We start from the raw sequence: 15,486 nt of genomic DNA on the forward strand, positions 1-15,486 counted from the left end.
GTTTTCCTAATTACGCACAGAGTTAATCATTTCAAAACGGACATTGCCGGCAGTAATCGATTGGGTAGGTAGGCGCGGAACACGTGCACGGCGGAGGATACACGTGCATACACGTCCGTCCGTCCGTCCGTACGCCGTCTGGAAAAACCCGTCCCGTCCCGGCCGCACCGCTTCCGCTCCGATGACGGGACACAGCTACTCCGTCCGCGCGGGACTGCTACGTGTTTAGTATTCTCGACAGCCAAGTGCATACACGTGCGCGCGGGGTACGAGCGTGACACAGCAGTCTGTCTCTCCACGGAACCAGTTCCTCCCTCAAAAACTGCTTCTTTTCTCCTTGCCGCGCTAGGACAAAACATGCATCCATCCTTTCATTTAATTGGTAGCTAAATAAAGTCTTTTCTATCAACTGGCGATCAATTAAGCGCTGCCCGATCAGTAATTAATTAAGCGCTGACCAAATACGTTCTTCGTCCATGCATGCGCGCGTGCGTCACGTGCTACGCGTTATGCATGCATGCTGCACAACTACTCCACAATGCAAAATCGGTGGGATTAATTTCCTTTTTCTTTTCCATTCATTCAATTCAAAAAAGAAAAACGTACGCACGCCAGCTCATTAATTCATTCATTCATTAATCGGTACTGTACGGCCGTAATTAGCAGCTATACCTGCGACCCGCACTGTAGGAACCTGGCAACGCGCGAGGATTAAATCTGGAGCATCAATGATTGCTCTAAGATTGACACTTAAGGCTGCTCATAGTGGGGAGTAACATAAGGTGGTGTCATGCATAAGTTACTAGTCTATGTTACTACTTTCATAGTGGAAAGTAACTTAGAGATGGTATCATGCAAAATCTCATTTATTTGTTAGTAGACTCATTTTATCTTGGGGTGTGTGATGTTATGGTAACATAGCTAGTTACCACCTCCCTCTTTTTCTTCATTTATTTCTATGCCATGTCACCAAAATACATTGAAATGTGTGATGTTACTACCTAAGTTACTCCCACTATGAGCAGTCTAATATAGCAGCAAACCAATACATTTGCTTTAACTTTTCTATACCAGTTGAATACGAGAGGGAATACACCAAGCGTTAAGGCAAATGTCAGAGTATTTAATACTAGGAAACAAAATTTGTCAGACTAGTACAATACGTAGTATTAAGAAACGCCTATCAGACTAATTATAACTTTGAATAGTCAAACTGAGATCAATTAGTGCTATCAAATGTAACACTAGGGAATTAAGCCTGACTACCTAATAATTAGCATAACAAGAACTTGATTTTGGAGATACGAAGGAAAATTCTAAATCTTAGAGCAAATGAAAAAATGCATTTTGGATAGATTTACCGCAACCAATAAATTTTCTCATTCTAAGAAAATTTTGTTGGATTTTGACAAGAATCTCTCAATTTGGGGCATTCCAAAAAAAAGTATCATAAAGATGGAAACTACAATAAATCTACAGATTAATTAATATGCCCTGCTTCCTCACAATGGGATCCTTGACTTTCAGAGTATGAGAACATTATTACACGCAAAAACATCACGAGAGAGAAAAGGGATTGGAAGGGAAGGAGCTGGATTTGTCTCCTACTCCCTGATGTACTTTCAGAATTCAGATGGCATGCTGACACATCGAGAATAAACAAGGAAAAGAAATGCTAGAGTTGCCAAATGTGCATGTGCTGCAGGCATATTGAAAACTTACTATAACTAGGGCGGAATTAGCTGATTAACAGCAGATAATGAGAACGGATCAAAGCCACAGGGCTCCGGCCTGCTTCGGGACCGGCACGAGCTAGCCGGCGATGTGCATCGCCATGAGCCGGTCGAGCCCGCCCACCAGCTTGCCCTTGATGAACACCGCCAGGAATGCCGTGTGGCGCTCCGCCGTCGTAGCCACTGGCGCCACGTCGTACGCGTCGACGACACCCTTATCGCTGCTTTCCATGGAGGACCGAAGCGACGGAGAGCGCGGCTAGTTCGGCGTCGGTGGTGCCCTCGAGCATCGCCGAGTTGGGCGTCCTTAGCGGCGCTATCCTTGGACGACCGGAGCTGCTGGTGGTGCAGCTGTGCCTCCGCCCTGGCGCCCTCCTCAACTCCAAGCTAGCCGAGGCGCTCAACCTCGCCAGCTCCCTCGAGGAGGCCCGCGACAACTTCCACAAGGTCGCGAGTGCTCCGGGCGACAAGGGTGGGTGCTCCCCGAGCTTGCCGAAGACGGCGGGGAGACCACTGGCCAGAGCCGTGCTGGCTGGAGCACTGCGCTCGCCGGCCTGCCGCGTCCACCACGGCCTTCAGGAGCTCCCCGCGCGGGAGCTGGAGGCACAGGTCAATCTGTCCAGAATCGGCCAGAATCGGTTCGATCCGAGGTCGGCGATGGTCAATCCGGCCGGAATCGCCCAGAATCGACTGGGGCTGGTGGCGGCCAACGCGGGCTCGGGCGGTGCAGGCGCAACATGGGCGCTGGAGCATCGATGCGGGCGGCGCGACAACAACACGGGCTCCAGCGTTGCGGCACGACACATGCGAAATCGAGCTTGAGTGGCACGGTGTGGCACGGCGCTGACGAAATCAGACTTGGCGAGGACTCCTCGCCGAGGAGGATGGGGTGGGGAAGAAGGGATGAGTGGTGGAGGAGGATGACAGAGGATTAATTGCCAATTAATATGACACGTGGGCACGTGGGTGGACAAGTAGATGAATACACATCATATACCTGCTACAAATACGTATGTTGTAAAAAACGTGGTGCTCTCTCATTGGCTACTTTTCATCCTCGCCCGTACCCGGGTTCCATTCAGTATTTTCGCTATACCTGCTCCTTCACGCTCCTACGATTCACGTACGCGCTACCAAACTTTATTCAACAATACCGCGCGCGCGCGCAGCCGTATATATATAATTCTTTCTCCTACCTCAGTGTACGGTATTTGCATCCGGACACAGCTCCATTTTTGCTCAAAGATTAATTAGTCGCTGTTGGCGCGCCGTCGTGATTCCATCCATCACCAACTCTCTATCTACTACAGTACCTACTACTCTCCGTCTGCGCTTAATTATTACTAACATTATATCACAAACCCGCCCCTAGAAGCACTCCTTACCGGATTTGCAACAAATCCGTGGATATGAGAGCTCCAGTCGCGTCGTCCAAAGCGATTTCAAGTGGCAGGGCCAATTCATCAGCGGCACGTTGAATTTTAACTTGACCGTCGCCTACCTCGCGACGAAATTATTGGCGCGTAACGACAGTGCAGTTCCCGCAGAGGCGCAACAAAGCGTCTCGTCGCGCCTAGCTCTGCGTGCCGGCGCTAATGAGCGCCACCGCTCCCCCGCCTCCCTCCGGCCTATAAAAGGGCCGCCTCTCATCGTCCCTATTACACAGAAACCCTAGCGCCTCTCTCCCCAACCCTAGCCGCCACCATCTCAAGAGTCGACACCATGGCTGGTAGAGGCGGAGGCCGAGCTCGCGGCCATGGTCGTGGTCGTGGCCGCGGCCGCGACAGAGCTGCATGCTCGTCGTCGCCTGCGACGCCATCGTCGGACATGCAGGACGAGGAGGGGCCCGTGCTGTTCGAGTTCATCATCGTCCTCAAGGGCGACCCACACGACATCCAGAGGCTGCCAGACACCTTCACCGACTTCGTCACCGGCGACCAGCACCCGCGCTCGCTGCATCTGCGGGAGGATGACTGCGGCTGGTGGATCGTCGACGTGATATACGACGCGCGCGGCAAGATGTACCTCCACATCGGCTGGGAGAAGTCCGCGCGCTTCCACCGCCTCGAAGCCGGCTTCGTGCTCGTATTCTCCTACTTTGGCGACATGGACATGAGCTTCAAGGTGTTCGACGAGATGCGTTACCGCCGGAACTACCACGGCGATAGCAACGACGAGGACGATGACTAAAGAGTGTTGTTTCTTCGAAACGAATATATGCACGAAGGTTTCTGGATGTTCTTCCTTGGAAGAACCAACAGGGGCACCCTCACCAGCTGGATTTTCCAGTTTGGGTAACTGACTGTGCCCTCGAGTGTTCTTTCTTGGCAGCGAACACACTAAACCTTCGATGTCCGGCCTAGTTAGATTTAGTTCTTTTGCAATATTTTATATTTGTGTCAACCATGGTTCAAACTATGTATTAGTTTGTCGAAAATCATGTTCTAAATTATATCTCCGTGTAAACCAGGTTTCCAATTATGTATTTTTTTGTGGAATATTTCTTCTCTTTATTGAAATAAAAATTCAAAAAAAAGAAGAGTATTTTAATGTTTGGGGGCGGTGTTTGGGGGACGCGGCTAGGGAGCGACATCCCCCAAGCGCGGCACGGACGAAACGCGTCCCCAAACGCTCCATCCGGCGCCGTTTGGGGAACGATTTAGGGGACGCGACTGGAGATGTTGTGACTCTTTTCTAAATTCAATACCCTTACGTGCATGCCTTCAACGAGGTTTTCCTAACTCTCTTGGCAATACGGTGGGCATGCAAGCAGGAAAATCATACACGATGAGGACTTAATTGATTGACACTAATTGCAGCGGTCAAGAGACCGAAACGGGACAAAGGGTTTCCAGGTGCTCGCTCACATGCGATAGTGAGGTGGTCTCCGCCACCCTCCGGGATGCTGAAGATCCACGATGATTGTGCAGTAGCGAAGGTGCAGAATCGAGGAGCTGTGGGTGTTATCTGTCACGATGAGCACGACCTGCCGTGGTCTTCTAGGGAATGGTAAACCCTGAGGTTTTATCTGAGGTTTTATACAGCCACTAGACTGTGCTAAAGCACTGAAGGTCTCCAGGGATGACAACTGCTTGTTGCCTAGGATTGCCTCGGTGTTGTATTAACGCGGTCAATGGAGAGCCTTCGATGGGGGAACACTGCATGATCCTCATGAACACCGTGAAGCAAATATGGAGGCTCACATGACAGCTCTCCTTGCTACTACTCTAGCAATAAGACGTTACACATCCTCCTCCTGATTTCGATTTACCTGTAAACATTATGATTAGCTAATGAAAGCTTCGGCTGTTCTACTAAAAAAAGTGGCACAATACGTATGTGTTGTGCACCTCGCATATATAACAACAAGTTGGCGTATATTGGAAAAAATATAAACAACAACAAGTCGGCGTATTGGAAAAAAACAATATTAATTTCAGCATATGGAGGGAGTAACCACCCACATCTAATTAGTACTGACCAAATTTAAACACGTATGCATATAAACCTTAAGGAATTAACTAAGCGCCTGACCAAATTAGATTTCAGAGATTACTATTGAACCACAACAAATTGGTAGTGACCATATCCATCTACCCATCACCACCAGCCGCTGTCGGGGCACCGCCGTTGCCATGGACCTCCTGCTACTCCGCCGGTGAAGCCTCATCTCCCCTTCGTCATCTGCAGCCATTCCACCGCCCACCATGGAGGACCAAGGCCGAACCGTTATCCTCTATAGCGAGTTGATCTCGGGCTATGGTCTGTGTTAGTGCTCAATTTGGTGGCTCCGAGCGGTGGGATAGAAAAAAAGGGAGGAAGATTGTGTGAGATGTTGGGAGAACACATCGACAATGGAAGACTTGCAAAGGGATAGAAGAGAGGGGTGGATGCACATGAAAATATTGTTATGATGGTCAATGCAAATGAAATATTAGTCATTGTCACTAGCTAGTTGCACCCTGTATCGCTAACACTGATTGAAGATCTGTCTACTCTTGTGCTAGCAAAGGATTTATTTTCCGAGCACATACAATTTTTTTCCCGGTGACATTAAAATAACTCTTGATTAGATCACTTATAAATCAAACCAAAGCTAGTAGCAAGTGAATATAATTTATCTCAACTTGTCCAAACATGGAGAGGTATGTACTGCTATAAAGCGGGGAATTTCGTTGTATGCACGCACGCATCTTCCCACCTAAACACGAACACTCCGATTTTACCTATTAGCAGTATGATGGAAAATCAATCGAAAACTAGACGTGTTTAAGCGCTTTCTTGCGTAGTCATAATACTAGTCGGACTACATCACGTTGATATATCACAAAAAATATACCCATGTACACCTTTATTAAATAATAAACGTGAACTTTGACGAGACAAAAGTAGCGAATGGTATATAAATTTCGTTTAGGTCTTATATGCTTTATGTATCTTAAGTTAGATTTCATTTGTGAATTGTATTAAGTTTACTAGATGCATCTTTTCGCATTAGTTGTTGATGAGTTACCACCGTTTTCAAAATTGCAATGTTCATGGATCAAATTTAGGCTCACATAGGGTCACTTTTACACATGTTGTTTGCTTTCATAGTAGCATGTCTCCTTATTTTGGTTTTGGTTTCCATGGAGATCGATTTCAGGACAGAAGAGCAGCGTGAGAGGAGGTCACTAGGAGAGCTTGGGTGATTTTTTTTTGGAATCCCAATGTTACTCAAAAGAGACAAATACGCAGATTTGGGGATCATCCTAAAAAATTGGCGCGTTCCCGCCCTTTGCCTGGTGAACGAAATAGAATCCCGAAATGTGGGAGCGCCAAACAAACATGCCGCCACGAATATTCAAAATATTTTGACGTGGGCTCAACTCAAGTGAAAGGAGTCGAAAACTATCGACCGACACCATCCTCCCCGTCTTCGATCCCCTTTCTCCGCTCCCGAGTCTCTCGCGTCACCGGGCCGCCTCCTCCTCGCCGGCTACGCCGCCCCACCTCGCCGCCCCTCTGTCCCTCCCTCGCCGCCCCTTCTCCTCTACCACACCACCGGCTCCTCCTCGCCATACATCCCGGCGTGATTACCAGCGCCGCCGCGAAACCGTAGAACTGTAGAAGTGAGTAGGCCAGACCGGTGTCGAGGAACTCCACACGGTGCTGGCCCTCGCCGCCGCCGACGCCCGGGGCTAGGAGAGGCCGCTGTCAGAGCGGCTGGAGCTGCACAAGCCGTGGCCGACCATGGTGCCCGAGCAGCACCAGCAGCGGCAGGGGATGAAACCAGTGCTGGATGTCCTCGACGGCGCCCGCGTCGACCTCGCCCGCCACTGTAAGTTTCCGATCTGATCTCCTAGCCTCCTCCCGGCCTTAATTCCATCTGGCTCAAGCTCGACCACGTGCAGAAAACGGAGGAGTGGATCGAGGCCAGCCTTCATCAGCTCCTGCCCGTATGTGCTCGCGCAAGGACAGGCCGCGCGCCGTCCAGAGCTGCAGCTGTCCGTGGACCCTGAAGCGCAAGGGGACGAAGACCTGGACATGCCCGACCATGAGGAGCTCGGCCAACAATGGAAAGGTCGGGGTTTCCCCCTGTTCTGCCATGTGCTATATTCTACCTGCAGGCTGCAGTGATTACTTTTGTTATTGTGAAATATGAGCTTCATCATCCACTGAATATTGAAGCTTGCACATGGTCACACTAGCTAGCTCGATCCCATTTATCAAATCGATTGTTTGCTTCCTGGTCAGATGCCGCTTTGATGAGCGGTACGAGTAGACACCATCATACGGCTGCAACTGTACGTACAGATCAAGAAAGATCTATGTAGCTAGGCATGCAGACTTTGCGCCTAGTGTTCTGGAAGTTTCAGGTAGCTTTCGTTCATTCGTGCAGCAAATGGACAGTTTCAGGTAGCTAGCTAGCTGAATGATAGCTGAAGGTTCGTGTGTGTTATCTTGTGGTGTGTCTGTGGCATTGCTTCAGGTTGAGGTTCAACTGCTGTGTGTGTGGCTGCTCCAGAATGTCTTTTTGTTTTTTACATTCACGTTCAGACTAAAAATTGCAGCTAGCTAGGCAATGGCAATTGTGTCTGTGTGTGCTGTTGCGCAGCTTCAGGCTTGTGTTCTTGTGTTGTCCAACAAGTTTGAACCGATTTTCCCATAGTGTGAAGTAAATCTGGCATGTTTATAGCTATTGTTAATACTTGCAAGATTGTAATAATTATCCAACAAATCTGGTTTTGAAATTAAGATACTTTGAACTGTCTGATTAGAAGTTGAAGAATCTTTATTGCTGTTAATAATCTTGTGACGATTACATTTACATGCCGAGGATCTCCATGCCACCGTGACAACTAGTTGCTGCTAATAAACGAAGCTTCTCTACAGCTGACCATGATGTCCTTACAGGATTATTACAAGGAGGACTATATGGCATCTGGAAGAAGCTATAGTAGCTTCCATCTGTAGCCTGATGCATCATCACTTGGAGGAAGGAAGCTGGAAGGCCAACGGGGGATACAGGAAATCTCTATGTATGCAGCCTAGGCCGCGTGGTCATACATATGCAAGCAACTATGTTTTGTCATTTCCGGGCTGGTGTGCATCCCTTATGCGGTTATGCCTTGATGCTGATTGCTTGTTTGTTTTCTTGTAGACTAAACTTGTGGACGAGCTGATTTGCATGCTTGTAGGTCATATTGGGTTGTTCTGTATGCACTATTGTTTTGATTGGACTATTCTTGTTTGCTGTGCAGGTTTGAATGTCCAAAAACCAGCAAGGTCGTGGTGAATTTTCGAACATGCTTGCTAATTAATTTAGAAAAGGTAAGAATGTCATTTGTCCTCTGATTTATTTTCTATGTACTCATATATTGCTGTTTGATGTCGAGTTAAGAGTGCTAGTCTGTATATATGTCACATCTAGTTGAAGCACTCGATGCTTTTCCCTTTCAAGTTTCAACAATATATAAGTTGCTATATATGTCAATCTTGGTAGCTAGGTAGGCTGGGATATTATTTGGCATTGGATTATTTATGTATCATGAATTTGCATGTTGATGTCGTATCTTACAAAATAAATCTGCTCTGCTTCAAAGCTGAGCACCATCATTCTTTGTCCTTACAAAATCTGCTTCAAAGCTGACCACCAACATTCTTTGTTCTTGCCGGAGGCTAACAACAGGAACCTGCCCTGCCTGATGCATCCATCACTTGGAAGGAACCAAGGGAGACACCATCATGTTGATGCCTTGGTCTACGACGTATATGGTCACAATGCATTGAGCCTCCCAAAATTTCAGGTCCAAGAGAAGTCCCTTAACACTAGCATTCACGTGTTGTATGTAATAGCCGTCACAGGAAGGGATGGGATTGCAGAAACTTCTGTGCTGCTGTGCATTGGCATATCGTTTTCGTTTCTTGTTTGGTGTTGTTTGATGTTGCGGAAGTCCTAAAGATGGCTGCTGTTTGGTGCCTGATAGGTTGTGCTTTGTCCACAAGTATTGTCTAAATTGTACTAGTATTTGTTTGTTGTGCAGGTTTGGATGTACAATAAACAGGCACTTTCATGCCAAAATTTTGAATGGCCTTGCTAATTAAATTTGATTGATTAGCAAGCTCAACTGCTACTAGTTCGGTTTCTTAAAGAAAATTCTGTTCATCATGGAAAGAAGTAGGAAGAAACAGTATAGCTAGCCAGTTTGTTACGTGAGAGACACCTATATCGTTTTACTTGGGCAAGTTTGGCTGAGCGATGGAAGGAAAAAGGCTGAGCACATTGGCAGGTAGAGAATCGGTGGATGCTGGTCTAATTTGGTACCCAGAATCGGCCTTTGACTACATGTGGGAATCGGTCTAATACGATGAGCTAGTGCATACCTCAGTGAATCGATCAATAAAATATGCAACAAGCTGGATGCCACATGTACATGGTAATCCCGATTCTATTTTCTAGCAAGGAGACATCATTATCGGGCAGAATTTGGAAGCAATCGCCTATCCTTTTCTAGTGATCGATTAATCGCTGGCTCGTTGGTAGGAGTATTTGGGTCTTTTCTTCTCCAAACAATCGTGCGTATCAGATGCACTAAAGGAACCAGGAGTTACGTTTTGATCTTTTCTTTTTACAGATATATATAGGCTTGCTCCGTTCGTTGGTTCCTTTTGATGAGCTAGCTAGCTAAGTGCGCACTTCATCCATCCATCCATCTATTCTCTCATTTCCAAATTAAAAACAAGCACATCGATCAGTCTAATACGATCATCGATCAGCTTAGTCCCTTTTTATGTACTACCTCTGTCCATTTTTAGATGTCAAAATTTTATCTAAATTCGGATGTATGTAGACACTTTTTTAGTATATAGATACATCCAAGTTTAAATGAATCTCCTGACATCTATTAATAGACGGAGGGAGTAGCAAAATCATATTGTATAACCATTGGTGCGTGAACAGAAGTTCGTTTCTTCCTGGCAACGAAACCATACGTTGAGATATTCAGTGGGATAGTTCCATTGATGATTACTTGATCCCAGTTAAGCTTAGTTTATTCCTTTGCCAAGTATTACACTTTCGCTATTAGGAGCAACTGTTGAGTCGATGACACACATTAGAACCATCTGTTGCACCTTTAAAGAGATTATAATTTATTTATTATTCTTGAGAAATCTCCTATAGCGGAGCTGACCATCATTTCTTGTTCTTCTTAGAGGATAACGAGGTACCAGGTGGAGCCTGACGCATCGCTTTGAATGAAGCAGGCTGAAAGACCTTGGGTACAAGGAGGTTTGAGTTTTTTAAGCACGGCTCGTTGATGACTCGCTAAGAGTAACTTCTATTGTAATTTAAACGTCATTTCTCCGTGTCTGTCGTCCACTACGACTTGCGTTACCTTCAAAGCGACTGCGAACACGGAGAAGAGCTCAACACTTAAAGAAAAGTATAGGTTAGTTTTAGCAAGTCATAGACAAGCCATGATTCTTAAGGAAACAGTGGTTAGGGTAAGAGAGTCCTAGTGGACGTCCGCACGGTAGCAACGACGGATACAAAACGAGCCCACGACTTAATTTAAAGTAGAGGTTAGTTTTAGCGAGTCGTAGAAGTGCCTTGCTTTTCGAGGAAGCATCGGTTAGGGTAAAGCGAGTTGTAGTGGACATCGGCGCGGTAGAGACGACGGACACACTGTCACATAACTCAAAATATATGTTAGTTTTAGAAAGTCCTACCACACATCCGTGTGGTAATGATGATGGACATGGAGACGAGCCCACCAAAGTAGAGGTTATTTTAGTGTCGATAAGCCGTACATTGTCTCAATGAAGTGCAGTTAAAAAGGGCGCGATAGCGCCGTGAAATACAAAATCCTATTACTACTCAATGGTATCTTAATGAAATAACGGTGTAAAAACATGCTAAAAATGCACTCATCATGTATCTCAAGAGTTCCTATTATGTAAAGCTAGCTAGATTCATAATTTTAGTTAAAAGTTCAAATTTTCCAAAATAAACATAACAGGGCTTAGGGCAACTCGAGTCAGAAATCAGTGTGTGTCACAAGAAAACCGATAGAGTAACACATGTGGAGTGGGCGTCACTGCGGTAGGTACAACGGACATGAAGATTAGCCCACTACATCAACGAAATGAGCTGATATGGTAAGAGATACGTAGGCGAGATGTTCGTTTTCTCAAGGAAGAACTAGTTAGAGTAACATCAATCATAGTGGATGTCGGCGTGGTAGCGGTGACAGAGAAGAAGACGGGGCCTACGCATCAAGGAAAGCACTACCGAGGGTGACACGATTAAGAGAAAGTAGTGGTTAGGGTTTTGGAGTCCTAGACGAGTTGTGCTTCTCAAGAAAGTAGTAGTTGGGTCAAGGGCAACAGGTAGTCAAGCAGCCACTTGTTTACGGGAGACATTTTGAGTTTCAAATATGCTATCATGTAGTTGACGGGTATCATTTCATGTGGAATCTTTTTGATAAATTTTTCTTTGGTGCATGTGTCATTTAAGGAACCAATAGACACACTTACAAATGTGATATTATGAGCTATTTTCTTGAGTAGCAATGTATTTTTCTGTATCCTCCAAAACTAATACTCTAGAAACAAATCTCTATGCATGTCTTTGTCGAGGCAGCAAATAATTTCTGTATCCATGAGATCGATGCCAACAATGCACACATGTGGTAGTAAAGATTTTTACGTGTTGCTTTTAGATTATTGCAGCAAATTAAAGGTTTCATTATTGCATGGGATTATGAAGAAAAAATATACATCATGGTTAGAAGTGGCAAATAATTCAAGATTGAATTTAAGAATGAATATTTTTATCAAAGTAAAACCTTAGTAAAGCGTAGAAGACACATAGCAGATCACATATAAAATATTATGTGAGATGGCTGCACAGCCAAACAGATAGTAGATCTAGCTATTTGTTTAGGTGACACATGACAAATTCTAAAGTAGCTGAAGCGATAGAGTGATATTTAGGAGTTAAACAAACTTACAAAAATACCCCCTCCTTGCTAAAATGTAGTGCATATACGATTTTTTTGAAGTCAAACGATGCAAAATTTGACAAAGCATGTAGAAAATAATATCGACATGTACAATACAAAATTATTACCATTACATTCGTAATGATATATATTTCATATAGTATACATTAAATATTGTAGATATAAATATTTTTATCATTAAACCTTGCCAAACTTTACATTATTTGTATCAAAGCTACACTTTAATTATCCTCCGCAACAATAAAATATGGTTTCCCTGTAGGAACGAAAATGGCAACCAGCTAGCTTTACGATGAGACAAGTGACTTACTTTTTTACACTAGTATATATAGTATATAGCAAGGGCAAAAAAAAGTTGACATGAATTTTCCTTTGCACCGATAGTAAACTATCTAGGGCGGAGAATCTTGAGCGCGTATAAGGAATTCTCCTAGAATAATGGACCGAAATACGGAATCGAAGCAGTCACGTACGCGTGGGCATGCAGGAGAAATCCGAAGCCTCAGTCGATTAGCACAAGATGAAACTAGCCTTTCCTTCAACCCGATCGAGCTTCTGCCAACCATCCTTGCTCCATCGAGCCATCACCAATCAAAATAGAAACAAATCACTCCAGAATATGATCACTCGCTGCCGGTGCATGCATGGCGAAAAGTTTTTCTTGGTTCATGATTGATTTCCAAATACCACCCTGCTTTGCTCCAGGAAAAACAAAAAAGTACAGTAAAAAACTCTCCTTTAGAGGAGCATATCATCATTTTTTGTTCTTCTTCGAGGATAACGAGGTAGCAGCTAGAGCTTGATGTACCGCTTTGAAGGAAGCTGGCTGAAAGACCTTGGGTGCAACGATATGTCGAGGAGCAGTAAGCCTCTTGTATAACACCTTGATTAGCTATGTGATTTATAAGTTGCAATGCATGTGCGGTTGTAATGAGTAATGACTGTCCCAGAACTTTTCAATTTTCTTGCTGTGTGGCTTTCGAACTATTGTCTTGATCATGTTTTTATTTTGATGAAACCCATCTTGTTACTTAAGAATGGAGTTGAATTCTACTACATGTAGTTAGGCCAAGCTGGCTGAGTCTGGGTGGGAATGAGTTCTGACTTGACGGGTTTGTACTAGCTAGGCTACTAGTCCCATCCTGAGAAATGGAAGTCGTGAAGAACCTAACCTCCCCAGCAACTTCGGAACGCTACCAGAAGCTCCTCTATTGGAGCTCGTATGCAAAATTTACGACTCAGAGAAAAAGACATTGGGAAACCTCAGGATCCATCATCCTATCACACGTTTACGATGAAGAGATGACACAAAGAAAGGTAACATCTAACAAAGAAAGGTAACACGTTTGAGTATTATGCAAAGGATGGTCACATGAGACATAACTTGCTGCGCAAGAAAAGCTTAAGTTATAGTCATCTCGAAGCATAAAATAACAAAGCACGGCAAGAAGAAAACACATGTAATGATACACACTTGTTATCTCCTGGTCATGAAGACAAGCTCAACACATAAATGAAAACAGGGGTTGGGGTCACTAGAGCTGAAACGATGATTTTCTATGGCTTTTCAAGTTATGTACTATTCCAAAACCCAAATGATCATTTTCCATGGTTTCTAAATTTTATTTAACCTATTAGTCTTTTTTTTCTAACAGATTTAGTCGATTAGTCATGCTAGAATTCACTTTAGCTAGCTAACTCTTCTTGCTCGTGCCGTTTACAGGAGAAAACGTTTAGCTAGCCAAGATCATACCTAAGCCAACTAGTTGTAGTTGAGACTTTTAGCTAACTATATTGCAATCTGAGTCGGTCAGCGTAGAACTTGGCAGTGCATGGTGCCGAGCCTGGGTGCGTTGGAGAGGACACCTAGATCCTTGAGTTCAAGTCACTTGGAGATGAATATTTTAGTGAGTAGATCGAGTGACGTCAATGTTTACCGTGTGTGGCCTGTCGGGGTGTTTGCCTACCAGTCGTTTCTCTTGCCTAGCACCGCTGGCCGGAAGGGAACAATACTAGCGGAGTTAGCAGAGTTCCGTTCGGGAATAATTGCCGCAGTCTGATTCGTATGGATCTAGAAAATTGTTAGATACATACAAATCAGACAAACATACGATACTTATTTGCGAACGGAGAAAGTATTTGCGAAGAGATCAGGAATATGCATGCATGTTTACGCGCCTGCTGCATGTTGTATAAAGTGTACTATTACATGTCCAGTAGTTGACCGAATTAAATAAATTATCTCACACAAGACATCGTTCTGCATGCATTGTTGCATTTGGCTGTGTCACACACCTCAGAAGATGGGCCAGTAGCGTGGAAACAAGCATTGAGAGGTCTCTTTCCAGTTCAGTTTTTGTCGTAGGTGGAAGCCCAACAACATTCTGTAAAAGGCCCAAACAACAATACGGTAGCAAGATGGGAGGATACTCCAATATTTAGTCCCACCTTGCTAAGCCAAGAGAATGGAGACTAACTTATAAGGGAACTTTTTGTTGTCACCTAGATAGTAGTAAAAGCACATGGAGCACACATAAATAGCGCGTGCGCTCGCGTGAATATTCGCGACTTAAGACTTTGGACGCTTGGCGACGGCGGCGACACTACCCAAACATATCTACTTTTTTTGTGCATGAAATTTTCATTAGCTCCATTTAATCTAGTTTTTCCAAGATGTGCCACCGTAGCTAGTCAACATTTCGAGCACTAGTGTTAAGACGGTACGTTCTGCTTGCATTGTTGCATTTGGTTGTGTCACACAACCCAGCAAATCCAAAAATAAAACTTCTACTCCTTGAGTATGTAAAGGTAATGCTGCTTCCACTGTACTAATTATCGAAAATGCGCTGGTGCTTATGAATTGGGGCGCGATCGAAATCCCAACCGTTCACACGCATAGGGATGCTCATCTGTGTGGTCCGCCAGCTCGCCCACTCATTGCAAAAGATTCTCTTCTTGAAATACACTACTAATTCTAAAATGAGTATAACTTTCACTTAGTAAATGTAAATGAGATTTTGTTTGCATATTTGACTTCCTCCCGACGAACTCTTCAAAATGAGTCTAATATTTAAACTTTTTAAATGGATTTCGTGAACTGTATCTATAGAGTCCTCTATTGTTTGCCCATGTAGTTGAGATTGCCCCGACCTACCACCGTACCGTCTACCAAATCAGTCCACGCTCGCCTCTTCACAACCGAAAAAGGAGTACTGGAGAGCCCTTGGCTGCATGATCTCCTATCT

The sequence above is a fragment of the Lolium rigidum genome, chromosome 3, assembly GCF_022539505.1.
Source record: "Lolium rigidum isolate FL_2022 chromosome 3, APGP_CSIRO_Lrig_0.1, whole genome shotgun sequence".
Classification (NCBI taxonomy): Eukaryota; Viridiplantae; Streptophyta; class Magnoliopsida; order Poales; family Poaceae; genus Lolium; species Lolium rigidum.